At 43.6% G+C, this 26,417-nt stretch overlaps 1 pseudogene; it reads left to right on the forward strand.

Moving 5' to 3' along the window:
- The first annotated feature begins 19,758 nt into the window (after positions 1 to 19,758).
- LOC129485169 (huntingtin-interacting protein K-like) lies at positions 19,759 to 20,204 on the forward strand (annotated as a pseudogene).
- The last annotated feature ends 6,213 nt before the right edge of the window (positions 20,205 to 26,417 follow it).

The raw sequence follows: 26,417 nt of genomic DNA on the forward strand, positions 1-26,417 counted from the left end.
GAGTTCAAGACCAGCCTGGCCAACATGGTAAAACCCCATCTCTATTAAAAATACAAAAATTAGCCAGGTGTGGTGGTGCATGCCTGTAATCCTAGCTACTCAGGAGACTGAGGCAGGAGAATTGCTTGAACCTGGGAGGCGGAGGTTGCAGTGAGCCAAGATCGTGCCACTGCACTCCAGCCTGGGTGACAGAGCAAGACTCTGTCTCAAAAAAGAAAAAAAAAAATCATTGTCGTCATTCAACAGACATGGGCTGATCATCCGTTACGTTCAAAGTACTGTCCAGGAGATGTGAATAAAACACAGACCTGTCCTCAAAGAGTGAACAAGCCACTAGATGTGTTGGTGAAATCCTGGAGATTCTTGGGGAAAGATAGCTTTTCTAACCATAAATGACCTCTCTAACTTAGTTGGTAGCTCTTCAACTACAAAGTATGTCCAAAAGGGCACTGTGTTTGGGGACTTATAGATGAACAGAGTGCTTTTGGGGTCCTGGCATTCCACAGCATAAAGACGTATTCCTGAACTGGCTGCCTCAGAGCCAGAGGGCAACATGGAGAGGCCCTTGAGCTGGTGTTGAGGACAGGGCTGTACAGACAGCAGGGCGAGCGCCATCACGCCCAGACCAACACACAGGTGAGAGAGAGAAGGGAGAAGAAACTGACACAGCACCAGCAATACACCATCCTTGCTGCTTGGGGCCCGCTCCTTCTAGCTGCAGACCGCCCACAGATTAAACTGTACTCAAAAGAAGTAGATTGCACAGCAGGGAACACCACTGCTCCAAGTTCCGTACAACAGGGAAGGGTGATAGATATTTTATGCACACAGAAAATGTATGGAAGGGCCAGGTGCGGTGGCTCATGCCTGTAATCTCAGCACTTTGGGAGGCTGAGGCAGGCAGATCACTGGAGGTCAGGAGTTCGACACCGGCCTGACCAACATGGTGAAACCCTGTCTCTACTAAAAATACAAAAATTAGCCAGTCATGGTGGTGCATACCTATAATCCCAGCTACTCGGGAGGCTGGGGCAGGAGAATCACTTGAACCTGGGAGGCAGAGGTTTCAGTGAGCTGAGATCATGCCCCTGCACTCCAGCCTGGGTGACAGAGCAGGACTCCATGTCAAAAAATAATAAGAAGTAAATACATAGAATTATCACATGACCTAGCAATTCCACTTGTGGGTATAAACTCAAAAGAATTGAAAGCAGGAATTTAAACAAATACTTGTACATGCATGTTCATAGCAGCATTATTCACTACAGCCAGATGTGGAAACAACCCAAATGTCCATCAGCTGATGAATGATGAACAAAATGTGGCATACCCATAGGATGGAATATTATTTGGTCATGAAAAGGAATGAGGTAGTGGTACATGGTCTAGTGCACATGAAACTCAAAAACAGTATGCTGAGTAAAGGAAGCCTGTCACAAAAGGTCACACATTGTATGATTCCATTTATATAAAATACACAGAATAAGTAAATTCAAAGAGACAGAAAAAAGAAAGAAAAAGAAAAAGACTCATCCCTTCTGGGGCCCCTGGCCCCTGGATGTCTGTAAAGTCTACTTCTATATCATGAACTTGAGAACACCTGTCCATTCCATCTCCTAAAGCCTCAGGAAACACATGCACCTGTTTTCCTGAAGCCCTTCCTGGATCCCCAGCATCCTGGAAACCTACATCCTGCAATATAAGAAGCAGCTCCTGGCCGGGCACAGTGGCTCATGCCTGTAATCCCAGCACTTTGGGAGGCTGAGGCGGGTGGATCACAAGGTCAGGAGTTCAAGACCAGCCTGGCCAAGATGGTGAAACCCCGTCTCTACTAAAAATACAAAAAATTAGCCAGGCATGGTGGCAGGAGCCCGTAATCCCAGCTACTCAGGAGGCTGAGGCAGGAGAATTGCTTGAACTCGGAGGGCGGAGGTTGCAGTGAGCCTAGATCACGCCACTGCACTCCAGCCTGGGCGACAGAGTGAGGAGAAAAAAAAAAAAAAAAGAAGCAGCTCCTATTCTATCCTCTGAATCCAGCAAAAGCTTCTGTTTCTCAGAATCTGCCATTAATGATTTCCGTGAGTCCTAGATTTCGGGATTCTCCAGTTCCTCTGATATTAAAATCTGGCAAGAGGTTTGGACAAATAGGACATATTTTTGGTTAAGTATCTGTTGACGGTTCTATAGAAGTTTGTTCTACCATTCTTGAAGCTTTTCTCTAGGTTTGAAATTTTTCAAAATAAAAACTTAGTAAATGAGTAATCCAAGACTCTGTCCATATTCTTTTTCAAACCAAATCAGCTTGGGGCACTATTTCCCCAGATGAAGATTCTTGACACCTCTCAAGGAGAGGGAGACATTCCTTGGAGCCATCAGTGGCACCCAGGAACAAAACCAAACTCAGCCCTAGGATCCCCCTTAAAGAAGCAGAAACTGCGCGTGCCAGGAGAGAGAAGGCCCCTTGGTGCATGGGCTGTGATCAGCATCCGCCCTTCCAGCTGCCCCTTTGACTCAAGTACAAGCACTTCATCTTTTTGCTGTCTCCCGTGAAACCCCACTGCCACAATAGTTAGCTTCTGCTCTAGTAAGAACTGTCAGTAGAGGCTTCCTGGCTGGGATGACTAAGAGTCAATTTAGCGTTCAGCTGGGCGTTGCCCAGTCTCCTTGTCTGCTTCTCACCTCTGTTGTGTGGTCCAGTCTGCTAGCTGTTCACTCACCTTCCTGCTGACTTACTGCCTTGCCTCATCTGGCCTTGCCCTTTATTTAGTTCCTGGAAAGTCCCTGGCTCCTGACTGTTATCTGACCTTCAACCTGCTGCCTCTCTTGATTAACTTTCAGATTTCTGCCTGCTTGATTTCAACCACTTCCTTGAACTATGCACATATTCCTGATATTAAAGCACTGACCATGACATTCACCCAGTTGTTAGGGTCTGACCAACCCTCAGCACCTCCTTGAGTTATGTGCACCCAGTCTCTCTCCAGTCTTGTTAAATGTGGCATTCACAGATTGTCCAGCCCTGCAGAGCTCACTTAAGCTATCATGTATGTTTGTAACATCAGCATTAGAACAAATCCGGCATTCACAAATTTGGTTCTGAAACTCCCTGACCTTTATCTCACATCTGGTTCTGTGTACATCTTTTGTGACATCATGTGCCACGACACCTGGCATTTTTATCCTCCTCCCGTTGTTCAGACTTTCCAGCCCCAGCCCCCCACCTCCTAAGAGGTCACTAGTGGCCAATGACTTAATCAATCATGCCTATGTAATGAAGTTTCTGTAAAATCCCAAAAGAAGAGAAAGTAAAAGTAAAATATTTTTTTAAAAAGAATTTAAAATTTTTTTTAAAAAAAGGACAGGTTGATAGAGCTTCCAGATGGCCAAACACATGGAGGTTCCTGTGTAACCACCCAACAGGTTCACCTTGCCCACTGCCTAAACAGAGCCAATTTCTCAAGACAGGGGAATTACAATAGAGAAGGAGTAATTCACACAGAGCCAGCTGTGTGCAAGACCTGAGTTTTATTATTACTCAAATCAGTCTTCACATCTGGTGTCAGAAGTGATCTGTGTTGTGAGAGCATAGTAGGAGAAACTTCTTTCATTTTCTCCTCTATCTTGTCAGGGGCGTAGGAATGGAGTACATTTTCTATTTCCCAGGCCAGGGGTTAAGCTCACTAACACACAATGAGCAGATACAAAATGATTTTTTAAAAATCAACAACCCAATAAAAAAGTTGGCAAAGTATAGGTAGGAATGAATGGTTTACAAAAAACAAAATACAAACAGCTCTAAAACATATAAAAGATATTCAACCTCGGCCGGACGCAGTGGCCCACACCTGTAATCCCAGCACTTTGGGAGGCTGAGGCAAGTGGATCATGAGGTTAGGAGATCAAGACCATCCTAGCCAACATGGTGAAACCCTGTTTCTACTAAACATACAAAAATTAGCCGGCCATGGCAGCGGGTGACTATAATCCCAGCTACTCAGGAGGCTGAGGCAGGAGAATTGCTTGAACCTGGGAGGCGGAGGCTGCAGTGAGCCGAGGTCACATCACTGCACTCCAGCCTGGGTGACAGAGTGAGACTCCGTTCCAAAAAAAAAAAAAAGATATTCAGCCTTACTCATAAAATATGAATGCCAATTAAACTACACTGAAACATCACTTTCACCTATCAAATTGGCAAAAATCTAAGAGCTTGGTAACATATCCTGTCTCTAAGGCCATCAAAAAACAGACCCTCTCACACATTGTTGGTGGAAGTGTAAATTGGTCAAACGCCTGTGGCAATTTAGTAGTGTCTATCAAAATTATAATGCATGTACATTTGTTCCAGCAGTCCCACTACTAGCAATTTATTTTATGAATATTCACGCATAAGTGTGAAATGATCAGGGATAAGGTTATCTATTCCAATATTGTTTATTAGAGGATATTCTGAGTATATTCAATATTTGATAAAGTAAATTTTAAAATAACTTAATAAAAAACGTTTTATTAAAATATTTTATTGTGGTAAGAACAGTTAACATGAGCTCTACCCTCTTAACAAATATTTTAAGTGCATTACACATTATTATTGACTAGAAGAAAACTCTATTTTTGAAATAATAAAGGAAATAAATTGTTAGAAATACCCAAGAGAAAGATTCTGAGAGTGAATCCTCAAAACACTGTCATTTTGTAACTCCGGCTCTCCATCTGGGTCTGCAGAGTTTTAAAATGCATTCCCCACCAAAGCCTTAGGGCTGAATGAGAAGCTAATTCTCCAAAAGCCGGTGTCCCTCAACAAACAAGCTCGCCCCTGTGGCAAAGCACACCCTCCGGTTTTGCTGCTTATGCAGAGCTGTTGCTTAATTGACAGATGGTGCCGCCGTGAAAATACAGCCACGTGAGAGAGAAATAAATCAATAAGAAAGAAGACTGAAACACTTGCTCCAGATTCTTTTTTAGCTAGTGAATGTGAATCAGGATTTTCTAATAAAAATCACGTTGAAAATGTATGGCAGGTGTGCTACATATTGAGTGGTTTCAGGAAAATATCAGAACTGGCTGTGGCTACAATGAAAAACACTTTACAGGCTGTTTGTAAAAGCTGATCACCCCCCAGCCTGGCCAACACAGTGAAACCCTGTCTCTACCAAAAAAATACAAATATTAGCCGGGCTTGGTGGTACGCAGCCTGTAATCCCAGCTACTCAGGAAGCTGAGGCAGGAGAATCACTTGAACCTGGGAGGCAGAGGTTGCAGTGAGCCGAGATCGCACCACTGCAGTCCAGCCTGGATGACAAAGTGAGTCTCCGTTTCAAAAAAAAAAAAATGCTGGTCACCTCAATCTTTATCGCAATGAAGAAAAGACAACACATTTTTAACAGCCTTCATCCCCCTAATTAGCTTTTTTTTTTAGTATGCCGTTAATTTGAAAACTTTATTTAAACGTAAATTGAGTGGATCAGTGTGGAAAGGTAAGTCGATACACAGCAGATTAAAGATAACAAAAAGAAACAAATGACCTATATTTTCAGAACATTTCCAGAATGATCGTTTGTTTTGTTTGATCAGTGTTAGAGAAAGAAGTGGCTGGAAGTTGGCAAAAGAACAAGTGAGAAACTGTAAAACGGCCTGTCTGAAATCTGTTCTTTTTTGTGGTTATTTGGGCCAGGCTGACTCCTCGTTGCCAGCACTTCTCACATCAAGCACCTGGTCCACCACAAGTATGCACATCTCGTCACATGCCGGTGACATTACATGCCCTCCAGTAGGTAAGCTTTCTTCACTTTGTCTAAATCTTTTGGAATTATAGCAACCAATTGACTGGATGTGACGGTTTCTATAATTTTTCATCTAGTGACTGAAAAATAAAACCCTGACGTTTGAAAAGAGCCACTTTAAAAAGTTGTAAACAAGCATGAAGAGGCTTTCCTGGGTCATTAGCTGATTTTTATTTTGCAAAATGCATTCCCTGGAGACTTTCTAAGACACTACTGTGCTTAATACCAAACTCATAAAAAGCTAGAAATTAGCTTTAATTGTTTAAAAATGGCCATCAATTATCTAAAGCCAGGATTGCTGGAATTTATGAAAATATCTTCATAAAGTATTTAAGATATTGTGGAATAATATATGAAAATAATATATAGTTATAGATACACCAAGCTCAACAGTACCAACAGGCTAGCTCCAAATTTCCCCCAAAAGCTAAAGTTTTCCCTTTTTTGTACAGGAAGTTGGAAAAAAAACCTAAAAATGGAGCTTTATTTTACTGAGAGGCAAGCAAGATTTTACTTACTATTTTTTTCTTCTGGAATATTCCATTTAATATTGGCGAAATGCGTATTTCATAACAAAAGGAGAAACAAAAGAAAATTGTCATGAAAACAATGCCTACATGAAGTTAAAACGCTGCCTTCTAAAACACTATACCTGTTTATTCCCTCTCATAATGCAAGCTTTATTTCAGGAAAACCACACTCAGCTCCATCTCTCTGTGCCTAGGAGGGCTGGGTTGTCAATGTCAGGGAGGAGAAGAAAACCCAAGTCAGGTTGAGCTGAGGTCAGGTACTTGGAGATGCCAAAGCCTGGTACAAAGTAGAAAAGCAGATTTAAGGATGGTCTGAGGTCAGCAAATGAGTGAAGAGCCAGATACACCCAGTTCAAACCAGGACAAGCCAAAAACCAGAGCCTTTGTGACAAATCTAAGAACAAATGAGACGGGGATATATGAATAGGCAAGTTAAACGAGACTAAGAAGCACATCAAATGGGTGTAGCTAAATCTACACACTTTGTTCAGTGGCAGGACCTCTTCCTCCGCCAGCAGACTTTCACTGGTCTTAAAGGAGCAGTATTCTGAAAATATTATGGAAGGGACCAGAACAACTAATATAAGATGAGGACTTGGTTGTGCAAAAATGCACCACCACTACAATCCCCAAAAGGAAGGTCTACAAGGAGCACACAAGCTAAAGATTGCCATTGCTATTGTTAGAACAATAAATTATATGTGACTATTATTTAGCACCCTTGAACACACAAAATAAGACTGATGTTACAGTTAGACCATAATGTATTCATTCAAAATATATTTATTGAGTACTTACAGCCAGGCACTGTGCTGAAAGCTGGGGATAAAAAGTTAAGCAGAACGTAGTCTGTGCTCTCAAGAAATTCACAGAGAAAGAGAAAAGAAGCGATTTCAATACAGTGTAATAAGTACATTGCAAGGGGGAAATCATGGGGTGTTAAGAGAGAGGGACAATTAAAGCTTCCAAAGGAGAGGAAATCTAAGCTGAGAACTGAAGGAGTGACACAGGACAGCCGGCGGGAGAACTTCTCTCCTTTATGTTTAATTACTGTCCAGAGCCATGGAGAATTTAGAGATAACACAAAAAAGACAGTTAAATGAATGAAGGCCTCAAAAATATGACCATCTGCAGGGAGTGAAAGCAGTAGCATGCTCTGATCTTGAGTGCCGTTAAAAGCAGAATTTTCAAAATGTTAAAACAACACATATACATAAGAGCATATGTCAAGGTTATTTTTAGCTCGCTAATGAGGGAACAAACAGAATGACAAAATGATTCAAAGGCAGATACAAGAAACGAATGTACATATTTCCCATTAAAGAGAAGAAAGCTAGAATAAAATTATTAAATACTAAAACTCATCAGTGTTCTACAGAGCAATAAGCTATAATCTTTAGGGTTTTTTCTCTAATGAACAGAAATAATTGGCATTATTATTAGACAAAAATAATTTTTACTGTATCAATTTATTACATATTGACATCTGACTTTTGTTGCAAAAATGCCCGGGCCCTATTCATTAGCCAATAGGAAGTTAAATTGTATTTGCCAAGAGAGTCAGGTGACCCTTACACAGGCTTGTGAAGTGAGCCCCTAGCCTAACAATAAAATTCACACCACCATCTTTTTGGCTACCTTCTATGTGTTGGATCATTTTGTTTAGTAACCTCCAAAAATGTTTAGCCTCTGAAATGTACCTAGTATGAAGACATCCCACAAGGAGAGTTGTGACCTTCCTCAATCTCCCCAAACAGACTAAAGGTTATAGGAAAACAGATTACTTCTATCTGATTCTAAGGCGTAAGGATGATAAGAACCACCCACATTCTGGCTGGGCATGGTGGCTCACGCCTGTTATCCCCAGCACTTTGGGAGGCCGAGGCGGGTGGATCCCATGAGGTCGGGAGTTCGAGACCAACCTGGCCAACATGGCGAAACCCTGTCTTTACTAAAAATACAAAAAATTAGCTGGACATGGTGCCGGGAGCTTGTAATCTCAACTACTTGGGGGACTGAGGCAGGAGACTCGCTTGAACCCAGGAGGTGGAGGTTGCAGTGAGCCGAGATCGTGCCACTGCACTACAGCCTGGGCAACAAGAGCAAAACTCCATCTCAAAAAAAAAAAAAAAAGAACCACCCACATTCCAAGCAGTGTTGTTACACTCTTTTTCTCATTTAATCATCTCACCAATCCCATGCAGTAGGTTTGACTACATTGAATTTGTATACTTGAGGAAACAAAGGGTCACAGAAATTAAATAACTTGCCCAAATATAAATTTAAAAAGCTATTTGAAAGGGCAGCTAGGCAGTATCAATCCAAATTTAAAACATGCATATCCTCTGACCCAATTCATTCTTTAGAATGTATCCTAAAGAAATGTTTACTGCTGGGTACAGTGGCTCACACCTGAGCTACCCTCACCTACCTGGGAGGCTGAGGCCGAAGGATTGCTTGAGCCCAGGAATTCAAGGCTGCAGTGAGCTAGGGTGGCGCCACTGTACTCCAGCTTGGGCAAGAAAGCAAAACCCTGTATTAGCAAAGGAATAGGAAAGAAGGAAGGATGAAAGGGTGACAAATCTGAGTCATCATAAGAGGATATGGTTAAATAAATTAAAATATATCCACATTATGGGATATTAAGCCATATTAAAAAGGAATGAGATACATCCATACTTACCTCCAAGATATACTGTTCAGCAAAAGAAGCAACTTTCATGATAATGTATACATGCAAACAAAAACATGCTCTAAAAGCTGGAAAGGATGTAGCTCAACTGTTAACAGTGGTTACCTCAGGCAAAGGGAGGAGGCATGGGGGAAGCAGGGGAAGGTAAGAGTGGAAGGAGGAGAGGTTTATATTTCATCCTATAGTCATATATTTCTAGAACCATTTATGATGACAATGTATTACTGACATAATTTTTTCAATAATGATTGATATGGGTTGCGGAAGGATAACTTGCTGGAGATTACCCAAGTAGTAAAAGCAATTTACATTGGGATTCAGACTCAGGTCTGACTAATTTTTTTTTTTTTTTCTGATACGTAGTCTTGCTCTGTCACCCAGGCTGGAGTGCAATGGCATGATCTCGGCTCACTGCAATCTCCACCTCCCAGGTTGAAGCAATTCTTCTGCCTCAGCCTCTCAAGTAGCTGGGATTACAGGCTCCTGCCACCACACCTGGCTAATTTTTGTATTTGTAGTAGAGATGGGGTTTCGCCATGTTGGCCAGGCTGGTCTCAAACTCCTGACCTCGTGATCCGCCCACCTCGGCCTCCCAAAGTGCTGGGATTACAGGCGTGAGCCACTGCACCTGCCCAGGTCTGACTAATTTTTAAAACTGTAGCCTTTGCAAATTATCGTTTACCTCACTAACCATCCAGGACTGCACTTGCTACGGGAATGTTCTTGAGGACGTGTTTGACGCATCTGTCAGGAAGAAAACTCTTTTAGAGTTAGGGGTTGGGGACCTGCTTTGCTTCTCCTAAGACGCTGGTATAGTTAGTTTGTCTTTTCCTCCAGGACAATGAGAATTCTGTACCAAAATCTAACTGCTTATCTTGATCACCAAGGAATTTAGAGTCTAATCTACCGCCTAACTCTCATAATCTGGTTTCACGGTAGGTCCTCAGTCTGAGGAACAAACTAGAAGTGAGTGAAAGTAAAGTCCAAGTCCACGTCAAAATAGGACCTGCCAAGTCAGACTCAGCCTATTAGACCCTCGGAAAACCTCAGGGGCCATTCTGACAGCAAATTCTCAAGCTTGAGTACGCTTAAGAATCACCTGAGATTAATCATTAAAAATACAGATTCCCAGCCTGAGCGTATCCTGGCTGGGCACGGTGGCTCACGCCTGTAATCCCAGCACTTCGGGAGGCCAAGGCGGGTGGATCACCTGAGGTCAGGAGTTCGAGACCAGCCTGACCAACATGGAGAAACCCCATCTCTATTAAAAATACAAAAAATTAGCCAGGCTTGGCGGCACACGCCTGTAATCCCACCTACTCGGGAGGCTGAAGCAGAAGAATTGCTTGAACCCAGGAGGTAGAAGTTGTGGTGAGCCAAGATCACGCCATTGCACTCCAGCCTGGGCAACAAGAACAAAACTCCGTCAAAAAAAAAAAAAAAAAACCAACGCTTCAAATAGATTTCTGGGTAGACATTCTCAGGGTTAACAAGGAAGTGGGATAATTAGTTGTTAATTAGTTGTGGTGGAGTAGAGTGGGGGAAGTGGTTATCTCTGTACCCAAGTTTGACTTGAAAGGCCACACGGGCAGATGTATCCAGCTTTTGAAGATTCCGTCAATCCACCTCTGCAGGTGCACACCCTCCACCCTCGTTCACCAGCCTTGCTGGTTTGGGTCCTCAAAACAAGATGTTCTGCCCTGTCTGCCCTTTCATCTCCCCATACCCAAATCCTGGCTCTGAGGGATTTTGACCCTGACCTCATTTATTTGATCTTTCTCCTTATCTTAAACTTGGTAACTTCTGCAGTTTGTAAAGTTAGAATCTCTGTTTGCTTGCTCTGTCTTCCAAAGCCTTTCTTCTTAGGGGTTAAACATCAATTGGCTCCTAAATATACCTGGAGTTTACTGTCCTCCTCCCTCACTGGAAGAGGGTTTTAGATGACAGTGATAAGGGAGATAGCATAGCTCTCAGCTGTGGCTGGAATTCTTTTCGAAGCGTGTGTGTGGTCCAGCTCCCACAGGTGCACAGCCCTGAGTCTCAAAGTCACAGTGCTCATACCCAGTGTCTGATGAGGACAGTCTTAGAACTCTCTAAATGCCTTTTGCTTTTCCTACAAATGACTGTGAACTCAATCTACTGGCATAACATAAGAAACTGAAGAGCCTCGACCTCAGAGGGATAATTATTTAAAAGCTAGAGCTCATTCCATCCTTAGGGTATGAGTCCCTTATCTTTGTAACTTAATTAGCTGGAATCCAATGAGCTTAATTGATATATTAGAAACAGAAAAATAATCACTATTATGATTTATTACAACTTGAATTGAAAGCCTAACTCTGTTCCTTCTGAACTATAATTAATTCGTGTTTGTTGTTAAATATGAGTATATTTTGAGTATATCAAAATACATTAGAGGCCGGGCGCGGTGGCTCACGCCTGCAATCCCAGCACTTTGGGAGGCTGAGGCAGGTGGATTACTTGAGGTCAGGATTTTGAGACCAGCCTGGCCAACATGGCAAAACCCCATCTCTACTAAAAATACCAAAATTAGCCGGGCGTGGTGGCACGTGCCTATAATCCCAGCTACTTAGGAGGCTGAGGCAGGAGAATTGTTTGAACCCGGGAGGCAGAGGTTGCAGTGAGGCGAGATCATGCCATTGCACTCTAGCCTGGGCGACAGAGTGAGACTCCATCTCAAAAACAAAAACAAACAAAAAGAAAACAAAATACACTAGAGATGTGAAGACACATAATGAGGTTGCAATTAGGTATGCCAGGGGGTGCTATGTCTCAAAGTTTACAGTTTACTCTTACTTCTGGCTTGGGACAAAATTTTGAATGAATTTTTTTTAGCATAAAATCGTGTCTTTTAAGGGTTTTATATTTTCATTGCACACTTCTCAATTTTTTCTTCACCTTCAGTTCATCATTGGCCCATCTTTTCCCACTCCTTTTCACTCTACACTACTTCTCTCTTTTTTTTAATATTTCTCTTCCTCTTTCTTTAGTAGTTTCTCTCCTCATTTAACCTTTCCCTAAGTCCGGGATGAAACTTTTCCTTTTTGAAATGACATCTATGCTAATTACTGTAAGGTAGGATATACCCAAGGTATCAAGAGAGCACATGTGCTGAAAATGATATCCATCAATATGCACAGAGACCACGTTTTCTGAGCCAAAATTGGCATATGCGTTCCAATAAGTATGAGGAGGTTTTGGCGAGCAGCAGAATAAAATTTTTAAATTGAGACTTAATGCAATAAAATTCAGGTATCATAGTCTCGGTACCTGTATCATATGAAGAAGATCTCAAACGCACCAGCTCGTGCACTTAAGAGACTCCTCATATAGCCTGCCATGGTGTTTCTTCACTTCTTGGACATAAACTTCCTAACATTAGTGTCCTTCCTCTAGGTTATACAATGAAAATGAGTGCATTGTATCTACAAAGCCCTTATTAAATTGAATATATTTACCTTGGCAAGAAGGGACCTCTCTTGGTTTCCTTATTGGTTCATTGGCATAAATTGGTTTATAGTGCTCTCTTGGGAGGCTCAAAGGCATATCTAGAGCATGAAACTAATATATATTAATTGGGGGAACAGAGAAGATAGGGGGTACACAGCAGCAGAGGACAAGGCAAGGCCAGTTGGGGTGCCTAACCATGAAGCCAGGAGTGAGGAAAGAAAGATGACCTTGGGAGGGGACTGGCCTGGCCCCAGAGACCATGTCACTGTTTGGCCAAGTCGCAGGAAGAAAGTTGTTTGTTTTTCTTTTTTGTCTTTTCCATCTCTACCCTCACATCTTCATCATCTTTCTTTCCTCCTATCCTGTCTCTCTCTGCCAGATTTGTGTCTTAGAAAAAGAGGTCATAGATTTACAGAATGATGGAGCTGAAAGGGGAACTCCAGAGTTATCTCCTGCAACCTCTTGAATGAACAAACCATTAAGGAGCCTGAAGCCCAGAGAAGTAACATAACTCACCCTGCTACAAAGCGGCAGAGGCTTATCTTGAAAGTAGCCCAACAGTCAAGGCGTTTTCGTCAACATCGCACTGCCTCTCTCTGGAAGAATTTTTATTTTTATTTTTTATTAATTTTTTTTTTGCACACAAAACAATAAACATTTTCTAAAAATACATACAAACAAAAAGATGCGTATCAAACATATTAGGAAGGTTGCACATGGGAAGTCGGGGAATAGAAATGGGGGGTGGGAATTAAAATAAATGAGAGAGGGACTTTATATGGATCAGTGATAATAACTCAATCCTCTGACAAAGAAGAAGGAGAAGGAAGAGGAAGAAAAAGAAAGTGGGATAAAGGATCAGAAAGGGAGGAAAATAGAAAAAATTAGAGTATGACTCCAGGGTAGACCTGTTTTGTTGTCACTCAGTTGGTTGGTTGGTTTGTCTGTTATATTTTTCATGTTTCGCCATGTTGGCCAGACTGGTCTCGAACTCCTAGCCTAAAGTGATCAACCCGCCTCGGCCCCCCAGAGTGCTGGGACCACAGGCATGAGCCACCACGTCCAGCCCCCACATTGCTTCTGGCCTCCGTGGTAGACCTCCCAGACGGGGCGGCCGGGCAGAGGCGCTCCTCACTTCCTAGACGGGGTGGCCGGGCAGAGACGCTCCTCACTTTGGAAGAATTTTTAGGACAGTGAGAAAATAGTAATGAAACATTATACCCTGTCAGGAGACACAAGAGGGAAGAACATGAGTGGCTTATAGAAAAAAGAAGAGGGGGCCAGGTGTGGTGGCTCACGCCTGTAATCCCAGCACTTTGGGAGGCCAAGGCAGGTGGATCACGAGGTCAGGAGTTCAAGACCAGCCTGGCCAATATGGTGAAAGCCCATCTCTACTAAAAATACAAAAAAAAAAAAAAATTAGCCGGGCGTGGTGGCGGGAGCCTATAATCTCAGCTACTCGGGAGGCTGAGGCAGAGAATTGCTTGAACCCAGGAGGCAGAAGTTACAGTGAGCTGAGACTGGACCACTGCACTCCAGCCTGGGTGACAGAGCAAGACTCTGTCTCAAAAAAAAAAAGAAAAAGAAAAAGAAAAGAGTAATAGGAAGAAGAAAATAGAATAAGAGAAAAGGAGAAAAACAAGATGGATGGAGAGGTAGAGGCATGATGCCACCTTCTAATAAGCCTCTGCTAAACTATTTAAAAGAATGCTGTGGATTCCACTCCTTAGGTATTTACCCCAGAGAAATGAAAACAATATACCAAAATATTTGTATAGTTAGGTCCATAGGAACTTCATATATAATATTTAAAAACTGTAAACTGACCAAATGTCCATTAAAAGGAAAATGAACAAATTATAACACATCCATACCATGGAATGCTGGCCAGAAATACTACCAATATACCCATGAACATGGTTGAATCCCACAGACATTATGCTGAGCAAAGAAAATCAGACCCCAAAGAGTACATACTCTATGGTTCTAATTATGCAAAGTTCTAGAGCAGATGAAAGTAATTTGTAGTGGAAAACAATCAGAGAACAGTAATTGTCTGGGGTAGGTGGAGGATGGTGATGCTGATAGGGATTAACTTGGAAGAGGCATGAGGAGAACTTTCTGGTGTGATGACAGTGTCCTGTATCTTGATATGGGTTTGGGTTATACACATGAATACATTTGTCAAAACTCATGGGAAAGGCCGGGCGCGGTGGCTCACGCTTGTAATCCCAGCACTTTGGGAGGCCGAGGCGGGCGGATCACGAGGTCAGGAGATCGAGACCACAGTGAAACCCCGTCTCTACTAAAAATACAAAAAATTAGCCGGGCGTGGTGGCGGGCGCTTGTAGTCCCAGCTACTCGGAGAGGCTGAGGCAGGAGAATGGCGTGAACCCGGGAGGCGGAGCTTGCAGTGAGCCGAGACTGCGCCACTGCACTCCAGCCTGGGCGACAGAGCGAGACTCCGTCTCAAAAAAAAAAAAAAAAAAAAAAAAAAAAAAAAAAAACTCATGGGAAAATATACTTAAAATCCGTGTATTTCATTGTGTATAAATTTTATCTCAGAAAAAAAAAACCACCAAAAAAACTAAACTCTAGTTAATGATATGCGTGTTCAAGTGTTTAGAGCTGAAGCTACTTGCTTTGAAATGCATCCAAAAAATAAGATGGATTGATGGATGGAGAGATAGAAGATATGGGATAAATCAGGCATGTATATTAAAATGTTAGTTCTATAGTCCAAGTGGCGGGTATATGGGCAGTCCTTATAAAATTCTGTCCACTTTTCTGTATGTTTAAAATTTTTTATTTTAAAATGTTAAGGAAAAACTTACTAAAGAACGTAGTACATGATATGGTTTGGATCTGTGTTCCCACCCAAATCTCATGTTGAATTGTAATCCCCAATGTTGAAGGTGGGGCCTGGTGGGAGGTGATTGGATCATGGGGGCAGTTTCTCATGAATGGCTTAGCACCATTCCCTTAGTGCTGTTCTTGTGATAAAGTTCTCACAAGATCTGGTTGTTTAAAAGCATGTGGCACCTCCCCCTTTTCTCTCTCTCTCTCTCTCTTTTTTTTTTTTTTTCGAGACAGAGTCTCACTCTGTTGCCCAGGCTGGAGTGCAGTGGCGCAATCTTGGCTCACTGCAGCCTCTGCCTCCTGGGGTCAAGCAATTCTTGTGCCTCAGCCTCCCAAGTAGCTGGGATTACAGGCATGCACCACCATGCCTGGCTAATTAATTTTTGTATTTTCAGTATAGATGGGGTTTCACCATGTTGGCCAGGCTGGTCTCGAACTCCTGACTTCAAGTGATCTGCCTCCCTCAGCCTCCCAAAGTGCTGGGATTACAGACGTGAGCCACCGTGCCTAGCCCCCTTTTTCTCTATTGCTCCTGCATCTGCCACGTAAGATGTGTCTGCTTCCCCTTCACCTTCTGCCATGATCGTAAGTTTCCTGGGGCCTCCCCAGAAGCCACTATGCTTCCTGTACAGTCTGCAGAACCATGAGCCAATGAAACCTCTTTTCTTATAAATTACCCAGTCTCAGATATTTCTTTATAGCAATGCAAGAACTGACTAATACAGTACATAAGAAGGAAAAAAGGTTAGAATGTCATGCATGAGGATTTTTAACTGGAATTAACAGAGGTGTGGAGAGAGATAATGAGGATAACGAAGGGTGGGACATCAGAAGATCAGACACTTCCATCTCACCATTTTATTTCAGGCTGCTCTGTTTGTCTTTTACAAATACACAAACAGGCCGGGCGCGGTGGCTCAAGCCTGTAATCCCAGCACTTTGGGAGGCCGAGGCGGGTGGATCACAAGGTCAGGAGATCGAGACCATCCTGGCTAACACGGTGAAACCCCGTCTCTACTAAAAAATACAAAAAAATTAGCCGGGCGTGTTGGCGGGCGCCTGTGGTCCCAGCTACTCGGGAGGCTGAGGCAGGAGAATGGCGTGAACCCAGGAGGTGGAGGTTGCGGTGAGCCGAGATCGCGCCACCGCACTCCAGCCTGGGGGACAGAGAAAGACTCCGTCTCAAAAAAAAAAAACAAAACAAATACAAGGAGTTAGTTATCCTATCATTGGCAGCTGACTACTCACATTCATAACAGTTCAAGTGTATTTCTAAACTAAGATAGTGAGTTAATTCAATGTATTTTACAATTTACTTAGTATTGTATATAATTGTTCTAAATGTGCAAATATCTGATAATGTTTAAATCAAATTCTGTAGATAAAATGCCCTGAAACACAAACTGTCTTACCAAAAATTGGCTGAAAACCCACATATATTTATGATATAGTTCATGAGAACTAACACGTGTAAATGAAGCAAAAGAGTGTGGTCTGGCCTCAGGCGTGTGGTATTCACTCGTGGGAGGCCCCAGGCCCCACCTCAGATGCCTCAGGGTATGAGCCCAGACTCTACCCTTGGGCTATTACTGTCCTTCACAGCTCTGCTAAAAAAGCAAATATACCTTTCCTTTGATTGGTATTTTTCTTTTTCATTATGAATTAAGGCAGCAATACTGATTTCTAGGAATCAAATGTAAAAAGCATTATCTTTTCTTTAAAATCAAACTCATATAGCTAGTTATGTGTATTGTAACTACTCAATAAATAGTCACAGGGATGACAAAATTCAATGTAAGTTGATAATAGATCTCTCCATTAAATTCCTCTTTCGCCCAGGCTGGAGTGCAGTGGTGTGACCTCGGCTCACTGCAACCTCCACACACCACCCCCCACCGCCGCCGCCACCGTTTCCAGTGATTTTCCTGCCTCAGCCTCCTGAGTAGCTGGGACTACAGGCACCCACCACCACACCCAGCAAATATTTGTATTTTTAGACAAGACTGGGTTTCACCATGTTGGCCAGGCTGATCTCAAACCCCTGACCTCAGGTGATCCATCCGCCTCAGCCTCCCAAAGTGTTGGGATTACAGGCATAAGCCACAGCACCTGGGTGAAATTCCTATTTGAAACATAACCTACCATCTAATGGAAAAGAATCACTAACTCCATACTAATATGAGATACTTTTTCTGTGGATTATGGTAGCAAGTAGTGCTCATGTAAAAATATCTGGTCTCCTGGCTTTATTTGTAATTTTTTTTTTTAAGACAGGGCCTCACTCTGTCATCCAGGCTGGAATGTAGTGGTGCAATCACAGCTCACTGCAGCCTTGACCTCCTGAGCTGAAGTGATCCTCCCACCTCAGCCTCCCAAGTAGCTGGGACTATAAGCACACATCAGCACACTCTGTTCATTTTTGTATTTTTTGTAGAGACGAGGTGTCACCATCTTGCCCAGGCTGGTCTCAAACTTCTGGGCTCAAGCGATCCAACTGCTTTGGCCTCCCAATATGCTGGAATTACAGGCGCGAGCCACTGCACCCGGCCATCTCCTGGCTTTAAATATGGGAAGTGAAATACACACTTGGAAGGAATCTGTAGATGCTCCTGTACTTTCCCCAAGCCTGGATGACATGGAGGGTTTCTTTCCAGTAGAAGACCAATAAAATACTCAGGGGTAAAGGACATAAGGCAGATGCCCCGGCACCTGAATGTCTGGTGTGCCTAAGACATCCACCTGCCCTGACTCATTTCACATGGAACAGCAGGACTGGAATGTAAATGAGAATCGCATAGTGCTTGGCTTGTAGCTCTCCTGAGGAACTTCCCACATTGGTTTCTCATCCATCACACCCTGAATGTGTGATGTTCCTTTATGCTTCTGAGTTTGTAGGTGCTGCACCTTCTTCCTAGAAACGCTGGCCACCCTTCATCTCTGTGCAAATCCCTAGTCATCCTAAAGACTTATCTTAAACAACACCTCCTCTGTGAAGCCTCCCTAAAGTGTTCAGCTCATGCAAGCAGAATGAGGTGCTTTCTCTTCTGCTCCTCCAAGTTTCTTGGTCATTTTATTACAGCACATGAATAACACCAAAATTATCTGTATATATGTCTTTCTCTTCACTAAACCGTAACTTCGTGAATGTGCACATGGTAGACATCATGGTCAGGAAGCTGCAGAAATGAATGATTATATCTATTTATGTTGGTCCTTTTTCTCCAGCTCCTAATTATATGCCTCAAGAATATGGGTACAGGTTGTTCTTACTTATTTCCTACACCTTGCAAGTTATAACACATTGTCTTGTACATAGGCAAAAATAAAGACTTGAATGAATGAGATGTCATAGCAATAACCATATCTGCAAAACTGACAAAACCTCAGTTCAACTTCTCCTGTGCTATTTTAATCCAGAATCCATAGTATTTTCCACTCAAAAAGGAAAGTACCAAAGTTCTTAAAATAGAAGGAAAGAATAAAGAAAATAATAATACTATAAAAGAAATAAAACAAAAAGGAATAAATAGCAATCACTAAAGAATTTTCCAGATTTGTGTAAGATAAGAGGAGACTAAGATCCAGACCACTGATGGCTTTAAAAGTCACACACTCTGTGCTGACATACTAGAGATGTCCAGATTTTCAGGACCTCAGGAACCATTTTGACACCCAGGCCTCTGGCCAGATTGAACTGTAGGTGGAGCCCCTTTATGTTATCTTTTCTCCACATCGTGGCCTTTTTTTTTTCCCACCCCCATTCCTCAGATATAGAGCTGAGGGTATAAATTGGCAGCCCAACCCACAAACCTGTTTACTGACACAGTGGTTTTATGTTTTTAAATTAGCTGCCAATATGGAAAGAGTGGAGAAGTTTGCATAAACATTCCCAACTTCAGATTCCCAACTTCCCTTAGAAAATCACATCTGGACAATCCTAGGCCCTCATTCCCATGTGGCAGTGATCAGCTGAGCTGAGTAACAGTGGTCCCATTCAATGAGGATGGCCTCTCCAGGGCCGTGGTTGCTTGCTTCATCAATTCCCTTCACCCTCCTCACCCGCTTAGGCAGCCGAGTACGCACCTCCAGTGCACTGGAAACCTCAGGCAAACGCCCAGCGTGCAGGGCTAGGGTTGCATATTGACGCAGACTCCAGGCTCTCCAGGCTGCTGTTGACCGTCCTAGTCTTCCACCAGGCCCCATGGAAAACTTGTATAAGTCATTGCCCCTCTCTGGGACTCAGTTTCCTCATAAGCCAACTGCAGATACACAAAAGAGTTCACAATCATTTATTTATTAAAGTACCAATAAATTCAAACTTTCTGAGTCTGCACCCAAATGTCTCACCTTGCCCATAAACTTTATGGCTGATGATGCCCCTAAAAATGTAGGTTTTTTAAAAAAATGTAACCTTTTTTTTGTCGCCGTGAAGTGGGGCTTATGCGGCGGCGTGGTGAAATAGATGTGGCGACCGAGGCGGATGTGGAGCTGGAGTTAGAGACTGAGACCCGTGGCCCAGAGCGGCCTCCCGAGAAGCCACGGAAACATGACTGACAGGGGTGCGGCGGACTTGGAGCGGGTCACCGACTATGCAGAGGAGAAGGAGATCAGAGTTCCAATCTGGAGACGGCCATGTCTGTGATTGGAGACAGAAGGTCCAAGGTCCCGGGAGCAGAAAGCCAAACAGGAGTGGAAGAAAGAACTGGCAATAGTCACTATCCGGAAGGAAGATCTGAAGCTGATAACGACCGAGATGGAGATATCCGGAGCAGCAGCGAAGGCAGCTTGCGGGAACACATGGGCGCCATGGTAGAGGTGCTTATTGCTCTAACCAACTGATGCGTGCTTTCTCAGATATACCTACTGGATTAATTTATGGCAATAAAATTTTTTTGTCTTTAAAAAAAAAAGTAACCATTTTCAATGACACTGACCCTTGCCCCCAAAGCCATGAGGAGGTCACCAGTGATCTCCTATGTACCTAATGATCCCCTGTCTTTTCTCAGTTCTCACCTCTGAAAGCTATCAACATTCCATCCTTCTTGAAACCTTCTCCTTCACTGGCTTCCATCAGTTTCTATTTTCTGGATGGCCTGCCCCTCTCCGACTACTCCTGTATTTTCTTCCTTTTTTCTTTACCAAATATAGAAATTCCCTAATGTTCAGTCCATCCTCAAACCTCTTTCCCATGGCTAGTCTCTTTTTCAGGAAATGTACTCACTACCATGGCTTTAGTCACAGCCTCTCTGTGGGTAACTTCTCTCTCTTGAGCTCGAAACCACATTGTCAGTGAACTCTCACCATTTCTTCCCCGCACCCCATCCTTTACTCGATATTGCCATGTCCAAAATTATTAGGCTGGTGCAAAAGTAATTGCAGTTTTTGTCATTAAAATAATTACCAAGAGAATTGTTTCAACCCAGGAGGTGGAGGTTGCAGTAAGCCGAGGCCACAAAAAAAAAAAAAAAAAAAAAAAATTTCCTTTGCACCAGCCTGATAAAATATCCAAATCCAAACCCAGTGGGGTGGATATCAACTGTTTCTGTCTGCTCTGCATTTCTATTTTCACCGGAGATCTACCAAACTGTCAATCAAAATTTCCTACCTGGCCTAAATGGAGGGAACGCGAACCAAAGCTTCACCATCAGTGGTACCCCATCTTCCTGTCCGCAGTGATAGGGCTAAGGAGTAAGCACCTGCCCTAAGTGGGATTTGGCATATGGAGATGAGAGGGAGTCGTCTTAGATCATGAACTGTGAAGATGCTGCAGCTGTCTTCCCTGGCCACATGGAAGCTTCAGAGGGAAGGCACGGCACCCAAAGAAAAGCAAACCAGAGCCCTCGAGTGCCTAGGACCAGGAGCATCCAAAGCCCGACACAAGACCCTAGGTCTCACTATTAGAGCAGTAACCAATTCCATTTGTCCATAAGCTAGTTTGATTGCATTTTTGTCAGTCATCAAAAGAGCAGTAACCAATTCCATTTGTCCATAAGCTAGTTTGATTGCATTTTTGTCAGTCATCAAAAGAGCCCTCTTGGCCAGGCATAGTAGTTCACACTGGTAATCCCAGCATTTTGCGAGGCTGAGGCAGGAGGATCACTTGACCCCAGGAGTTCGAGACCAATCTGAGCAACATAGTGAGACCTTGTCTCTACAAAAAATTTAAAAATTAGCCAGGTGTGGTGGTGTGTATCTGTAGTCCCAGCCACTCAGGAAGCTGAGGCAGGAGGATTGCTTGAGCCTAGAAGGTCGAAGATACAGTGAGCTATGATTGTGCCATTGCACTCCAGCCTAGGTGACAGAGCAGGGCTCTGTCTCAAAAATTAAAAACAAATAAAAAAAGAGCCTTCTTTTATTACCCCATTCTCCCAGTGTATTAGTCCATTTTCATGCTGCCGATAAAGACATACCCAAGACTGGGAAGAAAAAGAGGTTTAATTGGATTTACAGTTCCACATGGCTGGGGAGGCCTCAGAATCATGGTGGGAGACAAAACGCACTTCTTACATGGCAGCAGCAAGAGAAAATGAGGAAGAAGCAAAAGCAAAAACCCCTGATAAAACCATCAGATCTCATGAGACTTATTCACTATCACAAGAATAGCATGGGAAAGACGACCGGCCCCCATGTTTCACTTACCTCCCCCTGGGTCCCTCCCACAGCACACGGGTATTCTGGGAGATACAATTCAAGTTGAGATTTGGGTGAGGACACAGCCAAACCATATCACCTAGTTAACAGGTCATAAAAATCGAAGCATCTTTAACTCTCTCCTCTCCTTTCCTCCAATATTCAGTTTGCAACCAAGTCTTGAAATTCCATTTCTATAATCATTGCCACAACCCCAGTCTCTTCTCAACCTCATTGCTACTATCGAAGCTAACGGCGTCATATACCTTTCTAAAGACTTCTGCAGTAGTCTACTAACTGGTCTCCCACCTCCAGACTCTACCCACCCCTGAGACCACTGTTAGATCCATTTTCCTAAATCGTAAGTCTAGTTACCTAATCCCCCCTTTTAAAAAGTCTCCATGGGTATCCATTGCATCCAAAATAAGAAAAGATGCCTGTCTTCATTTGCTGGGGCTGCCATAACAAAGTACCACAGACTGGGTGACTTAAACAACAGAAATGGATTTTCTCACATTTCTGGAGGCTGAGACCAAGGGGTCTTCAGGGTTGGTTTCTTCTGAGGCCTCCATCCTTGGCTTTGCAGATGGCTGTCTTTTCCCTGTGTGTTTTCATGGCCTTCCCTCTGTATCTGTCCGTGTCCCAATTTCCTCATCTTAGAAAGACACCAGTCACCTGGAATTACAGCCTACCCCAATGACCTCATTTTAACTTAGTTATCTCCTTAAAGACCCCATCTCCCAGTGCAGTCTCATTCTGCAGAATTGGGAGCTACAGCTTTAGCACGTGAATTTGGTGGGGCAATGGTGGAGAGACACAATTTGGCCCATAACAATTCCTCATTCAGATTTCTTTTTTTCTTTTTCTTTTTTTTTTTTTTTTTTTTTTTTTTTTTTTTTGAGATGAAGTCTCACTCTGTTGCTCATGCTGGAGTGCAGTGGCACAATCTCGGCTCACTGCAACCTCTGCCTCCTGGGTTCAAGCAATTCTCGACCCCAGCCTCCTGAGTAGCTGGGATTACAGGCACCCACCATCATGCCTAGATAATTTTTGTATTTTTAGTAGAGACGGGGTTTTACCATGTTGGCCAGGCTGGTCTTGAACTCCTGACCTCAAGTGATCTACCCGCCTCGGCCTCCCAAAGTGCTGGGATTATAGGCATGAGCCACCACGCCCAGCCTTCTCAGATTTTTTTTTTTTTTTTAAGAACTTAGGGAGGTCTCGCCCTGTCGCCCAGGCTGGAGTGCAATGGCACGATCTCAGCTCACTGCAACCCCCGCCTCCCAGGTTCAAATGATTCTCCTGCCTCAGCCTCCTGAGTAGCTAGGATTACAGGCACCCAACACCATGCCCAGCTAATTTTTGTATTTTTAATAGAGACGGGGTTTCACCATGTTAGCCAAGCTGGTCTCGAACTCCTGACCTCATGATCTGCCCACCTCGGCTTCCCAAAGTGTTGGGATTATAAGCGTGAGTCACCACACCCAGCCTCAGATTTCTTAATATGACTCCAAATTAACATTTTCAACCCTACCAAATTTATCTGCTTGGAATATGCATTCCCTTCCTATCCATCTCATATCTCTGTTCATCAGAACCCTTCCCATCCTTCAAAGTCCTTCACAAATGCCCTGTCCTCTAAGCTGTCCTGCTTTCTGGATGGGACTTTCTCTCCCATTCCTTTTGAGCAGGACATCAGTTGCTTTGTTCATCCCGCATCCTCTCATTCCTTTGCCTTCCCCTGAGTACAACTTCACTCCACTATAGGTCCGATGGAGCGTCTAGGTAGAGAACCCCTGGCCACAAGTGTGAACGAGCTCAGCCAGTCATAGCCGATCTTCTGGGCATTTGCTCACACCAGACAGAAGGTGGTTGGAACTGAGTCATTTGATTGTGGCACCCTCGACGGCTCTTGCGTTCTTCTTGCTGCAGCCCTCAGTGCTGCCTGGTTCCTGTCATTCTCAAAGCATCTGTTAAGCTCTTTTTTCTACTCAGTGAGTTACCCAGAAGGGTTTCAATAAACCCGTTATTTTTTCTGACTCGAGTTAACCAATATTCATTTCTTTCATGTGCAACCAAAGAGCACTATTAATATACTTTGAAGCCCCAGAGCACAATGTTTTTTCATCTCATAACACACCCTATTTCTGCCTTGTATGGAATAGCTTCCATGATTTCCCCCATGTTACTTCTTTCCCCCTTGCTTTTCTCTACACTCAAGCAGCTGGTCCACTTTGTGCTCATTGCCTTAGAGGGGTGTGAGAGAGCAGAAAAGAGAGAAAAAGAAGTTTCCTAGTAACAGAAATACCCCACAGCACAGACAACAGATTTGGAAGCAAACATCATTTGTAATAGTAAGATTCTCTATTTCACCTGCCCAATCTTCCTGGACCAGAGGATTCTCAGAGTTAGAAGCAAGAAGGAAAGATGGAAGCAGATTCAGAGAGCTAAAATGCTCACTGGTCCTGGAGAGAAGCAGCATTTTCTCCTGTGCCCCTGGTAGAACCTTAGGGAGGTAGCAAGACTCCATAAGGAAAATGGATGAGTGCTGTGTTTATGCATACTGCAAAGAGGCACACTGGTTACATGTAACCCAGAAAGGCCTAGAAGTAGCAGAGAGAATCAAAAGGTAGGTCCTGAAGGGACCTTGCAGAGGGAATGAGTGTGTCCCCATGGCTGCCTGCACGAACAGATAATACAGAACCACAGGGGCAGTGATGTCTCAGCAGATCGTGCTGACAGATGACATTGAGGACCAAAAAGCACCCCCTCCTGATGGCTTCGGATTACGTAAGCCCCTAGAATTAGTCATGACCCAAAAAATGATGAGGACCCCAACTGAGCCTATTCCAACCTGGTAAAAAAGTAGGGCTCAAAACAGGTATTAAGTTGTTAAATAAATAGAGACAGAAATTGTTCTTTCTTACCTGGGTTGAATACTAAGATTTATTCTCCCAACATACTTATTTATATACCAGTCTTGCCCTTCCTGTTAGACAACAACACAGCAAAGACGGTCTACAGTAAACTGCTGTCTCAGTAATTTATGCAAAGTACACACTCAGTGACTATGTCTTTAAGTAGAGTTGAATTGAATCAAGTAACGATTCAAACTTGAAGTTTACAGCAGGGTTAGATTACCAATATCAATGGGAGGTTTATTCTTGGTTTCTGGGAAGAGTGCTGGACGTTTTGCATATTTTTATGAGAAAATGAGTTGTATCCATGATCTGGAAACATCAGTGGAATTTGCTTCTCCAGCATAACGGGGGTTGTTTGGCCCTAGTGATTGGAAGGAATTGGCGATGTCTCTCACTCATGGTGAGAGAGTGCTTACACATTGGCAAAACAGAACCACAGAATTTGAGAACTGGGCAGGATATTAGCCATCATGTAGCCAACACCTTCACTTACAAGTGGGGAAAAAACTGAAGCCCAGAGGTATGACAGTTTACCCAAAGTAACAGAATCAGTGAGAGAGGTGGGGCAAGTATCCTCCTCACTCCCCATTTACCCCATCTGGCTGAGAGGCCATGTCCTACCCTTCACCCAGTCTCTTGCAGACCCTCAGCTCATTCTCGCTTCATTGTTTTCATTGTCCATCCTCCCCAGCCACCTGGCAACACCTCAACTCAGATCGAACCAAGGTCTCTGATCTTTTTGTACACCCGGGCTGCTGGGCTCTGCTTGAGAATATCAGACAACCTCACAGGTTGGTTCCACTAGAAATTCATAACTGCCAGACTTGACTGGGCCCTCGATGCTGCCAGCAATCTATCAGTCTTTCTCTGTCCACGCCCTCCGAGTTTCCATTCTAGTTATTTCACAAGTTTGTCTACTCTCCTCAAACTCCTGGTCCCACTCCATCTCCCCTTTTCACTCAATCCTACTAAGATGAAGTCCTCTGATGGGAAAACGCTCAGATCCCCACCACCAAGGCTACATGTATATCTGCATCCACACTCACAAGGAGCACGCTTCCCCTCGCAGTCTGAGGGCAGGACTTCACTCGCGCTCTGAATTCCGTCCCTGCCCAAAACCCCTTGCCTTGCATTGCCCCTCTCTCTGCTCCACCTTTCGCTTCTGAAGCACTTGCTTATCTTCAGACTTGAGCCGATGCATACAGATGGTTCCTATTTTAAAAATCAAACACACTTCCGCAGCCCTGTGTTCCCTGCTGTTCTCTTCCCATAGCCGCCTCACTTCTCCCGTCTTGAGTTATCCACTCTCATCATCTGCATTTCCCACCACAGTCTGGCGGGTGCTTCTGGTCAGCTAGAGTTGCTCTCACCTGGGACATCGTTGTTTATGGTGAGCGTGTCAGTCCTCACCTTGCTGACAGCATTTGACCCTGTTCAACAGTCCCCTTCTTATTCTATTTATGTATTTAGAGACAGAGTCTCACTCTGTTGCCCAGGCTGGAGTACAGTGGCATGAACACAGCTCATTGCAGTC

The sequence above is a fragment of the Symphalangus syndactylus genome, chromosome 6 (assembly GCF_028878055.3).
Source record: "Symphalangus syndactylus isolate Jambi chromosome 6, NHGRI_mSymSyn1-v2.1_pri, whole genome shotgun sequence".
In the NCBI taxonomy this organism is placed as follows: Eukaryota; Metazoa; Chordata; class Mammalia; order Primates; family Hylobatidae; genus Symphalangus; species Symphalangus syndactylus.